The sequence below is a fragment of the Xenopus laevis genome, chromosome 4S (assembly GCF_017654675.1).
Source record: "Xenopus laevis strain J_2021 chromosome 4S, Xenopus_laevis_v10.1, whole genome shotgun sequence".
Taxonomy (NCBI): Eukaryota; Metazoa; Chordata; class Amphibia; order Anura; family Pipidae; genus Xenopus; species Xenopus laevis.
Genome location: NC_054378.1, coordinates 41,866,148 through 41,877,168, shown reverse-complemented (window position 1 = coordinate 41,877,168; position 11,021 = coordinate 41,866,148). Strand labels below are relative to the sequence as shown.

At 41.0% G+C, this 11,021-nt stretch overlaps 1 pseudogene; it reads left to right on the top strand.

The window, feature by feature from the left end:
* Positions 1-5,235: 5,235 nt before the first annotated feature.
* On the top strand, positions 5,236-8,945 carry LOC108714974 (annotated as a pseudogene).
* The last annotated feature ends 2,076 nt before the right edge of the window (positions 8,946-11,021 follow it).

The following is an 11,021-nucleotide window of genomic DNA, read 5'->3' as shown; positions in this document are numbered from 1 at the left end:
AGGCTTATATATAATTGCAAATAAGATAAACATTGGGCACAACTCAATTCCCTACAGACTGTATTTAGCATACCGCCCAACATTCTGGAAACAAAAAGATTTGTGAATGTTTGACCACGCCCATTTTTGTGGCCAGGCCCCCTCATTACAGTGTCCATTTGACAACATTTGGCAGGTTATGTAGGTCTGAGCACATTTCTATGGTTTTTACATGTTATTACAGTTTTGCTAATGAAGGGAAATTGCCCTTTAATATGCAAGTTTTAATTCTTATCTAAAAATGGTTACAAAAGTATTTAAGTATATTCTGGGCCAAGAGCCAATTAAGTTAGAAACTTTGTATCTGTTTCTGGCTGTTCAGTGCAACAGATCAAAGAGAAACTCAGGACATAGTACAAATCCGGGTTGGCGGGATGAGCTGTCAAAAGCCGGACTATCCCGCTCAAAACGGGACAGTTGAGAGGTAATTTAGCAATGCATCTATCTGTTCTGTCACTCACTAATAGGGTTGCCACGTGGCCGGTATTTTACTGGCCTCGCCAGTAAAAATGATGGTTGATTCCAATGTTATTAACAGTAAAAAAAGATAAATATATAGGAAGGCCGGTATTCTTTTCTAGAAAAGGTGGCAACCCTACTTACTAATGCTTTTTTTTTTCCAGTCATGTGTCTCGCACATTAGGCGTATTTCAGTCTGGGCAGTGGGCTCCCGGTATAAGAAGGGCCTTACTGGTAAAAACGTAGATGGCATTACAAAGGGTGCGTTATTCTGCTTGTTTATATATACCACTGCCAGTCTCATCTTTTATCTTCGCTGGGCTATCGTCCCTTCTTGTCATTCACCATGCTAGCAACTGCTCTTATTAATTGTTAGTCTGTAATTTGGACCCTAGCAACCATATTTTTTAAACTGCAAGCTGAAGAGCTGCTACATAAAAGGCTACATAACTTAAAACCCACAAATAATACATGAAAACCAAAATCTCTCTCTTTATCATACTAAAAGTTAAAGGGGAACTCCACAAAAACATAACTTAAGCTTTTTGAAAAGTAATCATAATTTCAAGCAACTTTGCAATATACAGTACATCAATTGAAAAATATACAGATTTTTCATGGTTTCTGGCAGTTCCCTAAACCTATCCCCCTGCTCTTCTGCTGATCTGTCTGACTACTTTGCTGAACTGGCTGACTACTTTTACTTTGTATCAACAACCAGCTGTCCTCAGCCTGCATCCTCCAAACCCCACAATTCCCTGCACATGTGATTTCAGTAAGACATGGAACATCACAGTTTAATGCATTGTGGGTTATGTAGTTCATGCATGCTGCCTTTAACATCAGTGTTTAGTCTCTCCTTTCATGACAGGATTTTAAATGATGCAGAAAGAGAAGAACTGTTAAACAGCTGGAATTCAGCTTAGAAAATAGCATTTATTCATACTTTTTGAAGAAACAGGTAACTGTGATGGGTATATTAGGGCTTTCTGTGTTATGTGGGCCTTTTAATCAAATTTTGGTTTGGAAGCCAAAGGTGAACAACTCCTTTAACTTCTGCTATCGACTAATGTGTTTAGGGTTCATTTCTAGGGTTGTTGATGTGATGAACATATGTTCGGTGCTTTTATCAATTCATTTGAAGTGATATCCTAAGGTGTGCCTAATTATGATATTAGTTTTCTATTAAATTTTAGTTTGGCAGGGTGAGGAAATTTGTCTTTGTGGCCCTAGTTTTAATCATATGTTTATGCTCCGTTCCTGAGTTTGCCCTTTAGTCTTAACGATGAATGGAATAACTTGAATTGGAATAACTTGATTTGGAATAACTTTTAATTGAGGGTATTTTGTTATTTTAAATGTCTGGGAAATTAAAAGTTTTAAATCAAAGACCTTTATCCTGGTTGCTGTGAGTACACCAATGAATTTGGCTATTTCTGATTACAGCTCTTTTATTTTCACTTTCTTCACAATTTAGTATTTAAACTCATATTCACACCGCCATTTGTTTCCTTTAATGCTCAACTGGGTGTGGGTAGGTGCAGTCAAACCATTCCGTTAAAAATACCTTAAGAAACCTACACCCAACAACAATTGGGGGACTATCTTGACGAGGTCACATTTCCCAGGCAGCTGCATTGGATGCTCCAATTACCCTGCAGGAGGTTCGAGAGGCGATAGCTGCTCTTCCACAGGGCAAAACTCCAGGCCCAGACGGATTTCCCGCAGCATGGTATAAACTCCAAATCGAAAATATACCTGGACATCTCCATCAAACTTTCCTCAATGCAACAGTTCAAGGGTCCCTACCACCCTCATTCTATGAAGCAGTGATAGTGCTGATACACAAAGAAGGAAAAGATCCTGAAGCCTGCGAGTCTTACCGGCCCATATCACTGATCAACACTGACACCAAGGTATTCGCCAAGATTCTGGCCACAAGATTGGCTAAAATAATAGATCTGATGATCCACCCAGATCAATCTGGTTTTATCCCTAGTAAATCAACAACTACCAACTTGAGGAGAGTCTACACCCACCTCCAAATCGAACACGACAACCCAGGATCCAGAGTACTGGTTTCCCTTGATGCCACAAAAGCTTTACACTGTGGCTGTATCTGTGGGAAATCATGCGAAGATTCGGGATTGCCCCTGGATTTATTGACTGGGTTAAACTTCTCTACCTGAAGCCGACAGCCAGAATTAAGACCAATGGCTCAGTCTCAGATCCATTCCCATTAGCCAGAGGAACGAGGCAGGGTTGTCCTCTATCTCCCCTCCTTTTCGCGCTGGCCATTGAGCCTGTAGCAATTCTTATACGACAGTCTAACCAGGTGCTGGATCTAAGATGGGGACCGTTGGAAGATAAGCTGGCCCTCTACGCCGACGACCTCCTGTTATTTCTGGCGGACCCGTATGATTCCTTAAAGCAGCACTCGCAACTCTGGATCAATTCGGCGTTTACTCAGGCCTCAAAATTAATAAATCCAAGTCAATCCTCTTGCAGATTGACCCAATCCCGCCCCCCATCCGGAAGCAAACGAGATACCATGGGTAACAAGCTTTAAATACCTAGGCATAGTGATTTCCCTTCAGACCTCACGCTATTTGGCTGATAATTTGGATCCCCTTCAACAACAGCTCAAATTGTGTCTTGCCAGATGGACCCCTTTACCGATCACTCTGTAGAGGAGAGTGAATCTCTACAAAATGATCTTCCTACCGAAGCTGCTGTACCGACTGCCTAACTCACCGGTATGGGTTACCCAAAAAATTTTTGCCCAGATCACGTCCATGCTTACATCTTTCCTTTGGGCCAATAAAGCTCCCCGCTTGTCCTGGAAAAACTTGACAGCCCCTTTAGAACACGGTGGTCTGGCACTCCCGCATCTGCACTTTTACTTTGTGGCCGGCCAACTCTACCATATCCATACCTGGTTGCACCTGCAGGATGAGGATCCGGGAGTGGTCCTCTTGGCAACCCTGGTGGGCTCCTGGCCAGGGATTTGAAATCTTCCCTATAGATGCCTTGCTGACTATACTAGGCTGCCATCCACCATCACAACCCCCTTCAGGGCTTGGAGAGCTGCATGCAAGGTACTACAGTGCAACCCTCCAGTCCTCTCCCCCTTCTTGCCACTTAGGTTAAACAGCAACCTTACTCATCTCAGAGACTTGCAAGACTTTAACTACTGGCCTCACCGGGGCATTAAGTTACTGGGGGAGTTGCTAGTGGACATGCAGTTTCCCACTCTTTCTCAACTTTGAGACAGAACCGGACATCAAGATATCCAGTTGCATAGATACATGCAATTCCGGCATGCATTCCGCTCCCTATTCTCAGAGTTAACGCTGCAGTATGTCACCCCCACTTTCGAACTAGTCCTTTGAAATCCACAGCGCACAAGACTGACTTCCAGCATATATAAAGCCCTGCTCAAAACGGGCACTACTCGCTTCGACATGGCCTTGCCCAAGTGGCAATCTATTCTCCCAACACTAACAGATGAGACATGGAAGGAGGCTAAGGGATCGGTTTACTCTGGCCTGATTGCCTTGAAAGACAAACTTATCCAACTTTAATTCCTGCATCAAATATATATCAAGCCTAACAAACTGGAGAAAATGGGCAGAAATCCAGGGGCCATCTGCCCTAAATGTGGGGAGGGAGAGGCGGGCTTCCTCCATAAGACCTGGTCGTGTTCTCGGATCCGGTCTTTTTGGGCCTCCATTGTGATATATATGACTGAGGAACTGGCCTTCCCTGGCCCATGTATGCCAGAAATCTGCTAGGACTGGTAGACGAAATAATACCTCTCAACAAGTCCAGGCTCTTATTCCGTGCCCTCTTATTTTATGCTGAGAAACTGCTGATGACTAAATGGATGGCCCCTCAATCACCCACGAAACAGGCATGGATCCAACCAGAGCAGCCATCAGGGGAGGACAGGGGGGAGAGTTGTAGGGGGCCCCGAGGGTAAGGGGGCCTGGCCACACCACACTTACTTGAGTGTCAGAGCTGCTGACTTCGGGAAGGCATCGATGTTTAAGGGGCCCTGGTCACCAATTTTCTTATAATGTGGGGGGGGGGGGCTGGCCACCAATTTTTCTTTCTCATGTGGGGTTCTAGCCACCAATATTTTTTAAAGGGGGGGCCTGGCCACAAATGTTTTTTTATGGGGGGCCCTGATCACCAATATCTTTTTATTAACATGTGGGAACCTAGCCACCAATATTATTTTGTTTTTTTACTGTGTGGTGGGGGGCGTACCTGTGGGGTGGGGAGGGTGGACCTGTAGGTGGGGCTTGCAGTGGGCCCAGGAAATTTTGTCGTATGTGGGGCCCTGTGATTTCTGATGGTGGTCCTGGATCCAACTGATTAAAAAAACGCCCCCCTTGATTAAACTGACTTATGAAGGCCGAGGATGCCCGGAGAAGTTTGTACAGAATCTGCCAAGTACATAAACCTTATGTTCTCAGCTGCTGGCTCTTTAAGAGCAATAGCACTTGGAGGCAATAGAAGGACACTCCATACCATCTACTTGCCCTATATCCCCCTGTACTTTTGCTGTCCTTATTTTGTTTTTTAATTCTATTTAGGAGGTAAAGTTTCTAGGCCACACATTCCGAAAACCCAGTAGGTTTAGCTGCTGGCTTTGATTAGTATGCAGAAGCTGTAGATGAACTCTATAAAATAGGATTATTAGGATTAGGAAGTATTACCCCAAAACCCAGGATGGAGACCCTAAACCAAGAGTATTCCGATTACTACAGGATAGAGCAATCAACAGGTAATGGAATCTTTTTTTTTTTTTTAATTAAATCGATCAAGGCTGGCATAAAGACTACATCTTCCTATCCTGCTTCTTCAGGTATGGATTTAACAGCCATGGCTTGGAAGTTGAATGGCAGCAACTGCTTGAGCGGAGAGAAAAGCAGAAGATGCTTACAGCAGGTCTAACCATGTCCCTTACCGAAAAAAGTCCCAAATAGACTCATACATTCACGTTTCTTAGCATATTAAAGGGGAAGTAAAGGTTTTCCCACAAACTTTATAGACTCTGTTTGAACCTAGAAATTACTTTCTACTACATGTACTATTTCACTCCTACAACTAAGTAGCTCTACTACACATCTGATAGCCCTATGACAAACTCTTAAAAACTGTGTGGTATGGACCACATACTCTACTCTCTGCAAGCATGGTATAATCAGAAACAAGCACACACAGCACCAAAGAGTAATGTCACTGCTAGGTTCGTTGTCTTGTTTTCATTTGGCTCCCACTTCAGAGAGTAACGAGTTTGTCTGCTGAGCATGCTAAATTTCAAGATAATCTACCTTTTTAAAAAACTAACCTCCCCCTTACAATAGTCCCCCTAAATTTTCAGGCATTGCCCCTCTCCCCTCTCCGTGATGTGCTTTAGTGTAAAAAAAACCTTCTGACCCTTAAATGCAAAGAAGCGCAGCAGAGCTCCCGGGCACCATCTTCCAGCTCTTTGTATAATCTTCTGGTCTCAATGCTGATTTGCGCATGGGCAGTTGAATCCAGATTCCTGACTTGGCCCAACTGTGCATGCGCTGGCAGACTTTGTGTTGGTGAAGAGACACGAAGACTATATGAAGAGCCAGAAGATGGCGACTGGGAGCTCCGATGCGCTTCTCTGCATTTAAGGGTCAGAATTTTTCAAAAGTTTGTTTTTTCTACACTAAAGCACATCACAGGGAGGGAGGAAGGACAATATTTGCAAGTTTAGGGGGATGTTTTGTCCTCCTTTAAGGTATTCTGATAGTATCCCTAAAAGGTGGAAAGCCTTTACTTCCATTTAAATAATTGTAATGATCAGTCATCCTTATTATCTGCTGTACTGATACCTGTTACTCCATTTTGCTCTATTTCAGCTGGAATGCCACTTGGTGTAAACTTGGGAAAAAACAAGACTTCTGAGGATGCAGCTGCTGATTACATACAAGGTTTGCAACAGTTGGGATCTTTGGCTGATTATTTGGTTATAAATGTGTCCAGCCCCAATACTCCTGGACTAAAGAATCTACAGGGCCGATAGGAACTGCGCAAACTGCTGACTGAGGTTTGACCCTGCATATAAGTCTGCATAACCCAGTACCTTTATTTTTATTTCAGGAATTTGTAACAAGTCGTCCTATTAGGTTGTGAAATGTCGAAATGCTCTCCAGTGTGACCCTAAGCCAGCTTTGCTTATGAAAATTGCACCTGACCTGTCTTCACATGATAAGGAGGATATTGCTAGTGCAGTGACAGAGGTATGAGACTGGTTTTCTATCCTGCACTCTACATGCTTTAGTATGCTTCTCCACTTTTATTGATTACCGACAATAATCAATCTCACAGTAGTAGTAGACATAGAAACATTCTATGACTATACCATAACTTGTCCTTCTAGGTTGGCATTGATGGCCTTATTATTTCTAATACAACAATTCAGCCGAGCCACTTCACTTCAGGATGCTCAGAGCAGTGAAGTAGGTGGACTAAGTGGAGCACCCCTTTGTGACCTGGCTACTGACACTGTGCGTGAGATGTATGCACTAACTGCAGGTAAAATCCTTATAAATGCTAGACTAAACCCATCACTTTGTATATTACACTGACCTGTATTTTTCTGCTTATGTTAAAGGAAAGATACCAATCATTGGAGTTGGTGGTGTGTTCAGTGGCCTTGATGCTCTGCAAAAGATCCGTGCTGGAGCTTCTTTAATTCAGCTGTACACTGCACTTACTTACCAGGGCCCCCCTGTTGTTGGTAAAATCACACGGGAACTTGACCAACTGCTCTTGTAAGCAATATTTGTTATGAATGTAAAATCTGTCTGTCCTTGCTTTATGTGTTATTAATGTCTTTCTATCTATTTTAGTGAACAGGGATTTTCTTGCGTGTCTGATGCAGTGGGAGCTGATCACAGAACTAACACTCAACCATCACCAGTGAAATAGGAAGTCACCTGACAGTGATTTAACAAAGAAGTTTTCTTTCCCTTTTTCTGGAGACATCATGCCCGTGGCACAAATTGTGCTGTGGAGAACGGCACCCTAATAGCTCTTTACCCATGAGATTGCTTTCCCTGGCTGTACAGACAATACAGTATTTCAGATGAACGCCAAAAGCTTTATTGTGAAGCTAATGGAACCCATGTACCTGTTATATAGGACACCTCTTGGGAAGGGCACCATGCAGACTGGGTGTAATTAAAATTTGTAATAAAACTATAGAATTTTACTTTTGTTTCCATTTTTTAAATATTTTTTTGCCTCTCTATATGTTGAGATTAGGTGGAAATATTACATTGGAATATGAATCCTAAAATCAGTGCTTTTGTATTAATTAACGTCTGTGTATAAATTTGCTGACATTGGGTGTGACCTTTTAAAACTGCTGCGGCATGCTTACATTTCTTGGACATTACTTTGCTTTATTGCTTATAATTTGCCCTATGTCCTTTCAAAGTTACTTTTAACAGAGACATATAGGGGGTTATTTACTAAAATCCAGAAATTTCTCATTATTTATTAAAACTACTTTGACAAACTCCATCCATATTTTTACCTTATTCAACAATAAATTAACTCAATAAAATCTGATGCAAAAAAGACTTGATAAAATCATGGAAAAATCCAAATCTTATGTTTTTCCAGATTTGCACACGAAAAATTCTTTGATTAGTGTACAAAACCCAGCACAGATCATGATAGCTTCCAATTGTAAGCGGGACATCTGCCCTTGACTCCTACATGACCTTGGCAGGTTTGAGATGGAGTAGTTTTTTTTATGCAGACTTTTAGCAGCCTTGGGGTTTAATAAACCATGAATAATTCAAGTTTTTTTTTTTTTTTTTTTACACAAAAAATTGTGTTTTGTCCTTTAAAACTCCGACCAAAAAAAATTCGGATTATAAAAATTGTCAAGCTGCCATGCAACACCAAAGTAGTGGTGGTGCTAACTATTTGCCTGTGCATTGCAGACATGTCAACTCCCCTGTATTTCTCTTAAGTCCTGATTTGAAACATACTTCATCAGTCACCTACATTAACAGGTCCGTCTCTCACGGTCAGTAATTTGCACCCAAAACCTAGCTTATCTGCACTATTAAAGGGAGTACAATTACACACACATTGATAAACTCGCTTAGCATGTGCAGTGAATCAGCAGAAAAGTAGATCGAATAGAATCAAAGTCGTAGCAGCCTATTCGATGGTCTAAGTATCCAAAAAATTACTTCGAAATTCGAACTTTAACTTCGAACATTCACTCGAACCTTAGTAAATCTGCCCCTTAGAAGCTTATATTTTTATACAGAAGTGGTAGCATATTTTGAAAGCTTAGGTTTCCCTGAAAAAAATGATATATTGCTTTCCTAAAAGACACCCCTACGAAAGGTCCCTAAAGTGAAAGACCGCTAAATGTTCAAAAAAAAGGTCTGGCAATAAAAATACCAAATCAACCAAATCGGCTGGCAGTAAAAGTGTTAATAACCATTATCAGCAGCAATACCTTTTCGTTTTATATTCACCCAATATCATCAAACTGACAAAAGTATAAAGCCCTTTCTCTATGGTCAGCCACCGATTAATAATCATAATCCAAATCTGGGAAAAACAATAAATGCATTAATATTGTAACAGCAAAATTGTATGAAATACGATTTGATTATAAGAATGAGTAAAGCAAAAGGTAGGTATGAAATCATGCACTATGTTATCTGTTAGTTACATAATACTGACACATTGACCTATTTATACAGAGCTTTACTAAGATTATCCATCATTCACATAAGTCACTGTCCCAATGGAGGTTAGAATTTAAAGGAAAACTATACCCCCCAAACAATGTAGGTCTCTATTAAAAGATACTGAGTAAAACAGCTCATGTGTAAAACCCTGCTTCATGTAAATGAACCATTATCATAATAATATACTTTTTTAGTAGTATGTGCCATTGGGTAATCATAAATGGAAAATTGCCATTTTAAAAAATAAGGGCCGCCCCCTGAGATCGTAAGATTCACTGTGCACACATACAAACCACATGTAAGGTCACATGAGCCAATTAACAGACAGAGTTCTGCCTTTTGCTTCCTCACTTCTTCCTGTTACAGTTAGTGTTGTAGTATTTCTGGTCAGGTTATCTCTGAGACGGCACAGATAGAGTCACGAAATGGTGGTTCAAGGCAAGAGATGTAAAAGGGCAATATTTATGTAAATATATACTCCAGTTTGGTAAGATTCTTTAATATGTCATTCAATTTGATATAAACTATCTGTTGCTTAAGTATTCATTTTGGGGGTATAGTTTTCCTTTAAGGTTCCTATCGCATTCACGTAACTGCCCATGGGCAAATTTGCCCAGTGTTAATAAATGAGCCCCACTGTCTTCTGTTTGTCTGTCTATATATGTTTACAGCTGGCGTGCACTGTAACATAGGAACCAATCAGCAGTTAGGCTGACCTGATAGGGAGCTGAAGCCTATCTTTGCTTGTGCGACTGCAGGGCTGTGATTGGCTATCCCTCTCCTATTGTGCTTGTAGCAGGAACTGTTAGAACACGCCAATCCCCATTTGAAACAGGGACAGTAGCAGATATATAGGAGGCGCCAATAAAGAGGCAATTATTAAAGATCATTTTTAGACCAGCACCAAATACATATATATATACATATATATATATATACAATAATTAATGTCTGCCTACAATATATTATTTTTTGGGTACTTCGACCATCGAATGGGTCAATTCGAACAATGGGTCGAATCGAACAATTCTAAGTAAAAATCGTTTCGACTATTCGACCATTCGATAGTCGAAGTACTGTCTCAATACTTCGACTTCATACTTCGCCACCTTAAACCTACCGAGGTGTAATGTTAGCCTATGGGGACCTTCCCTAGCACTTTTCTAACATTTTTTTTTTTTTTGATCTAATAAAAATCCTTCGATCGATTAAAATCTTTCAAATTTTTAGATTTTTACGTTGATCGTTCGATCGAAGCATTTGCACTAAATCCTTCTAATTCGATATTCGAATTCAAAGGATTTAACTTCAAGGTTTGAATTCGAGGGTTTATTAACCCTCGAAATTCGACACTTGCTAAATGTGCCCCATAGTATTCTAAAATACCATACTCATAATCTGTAACGACAGGCCTGTTTTACAGTTTGTTTTCAGCTATTATTTTTGGCCTCTATATGATTAGGAGCAAATTGTGTTAGGCTCCATGCTTTTAAAAAAAAACAGAATGCATTGTATTAATGCTCTTGTGTATACGTCTCAATGGTTTGTTCTTTTCTCTTCTAGTCATATAAGGACAAAGAAGTTGTGGACTTGCTGCTTTTAATAGTCTGGCCACACGGGCAGATTCGGGAAAATTAGTCGCCAGGCGAAAATGAAATCGCCTGGGGGCAGGCACGCGGAGCGTTTCGTTTTCTGAAGTCGTCGGCCTCACGAGGAAACTTCTGCCGACGAATCGCTACGTGTGCCTGCCCCCAG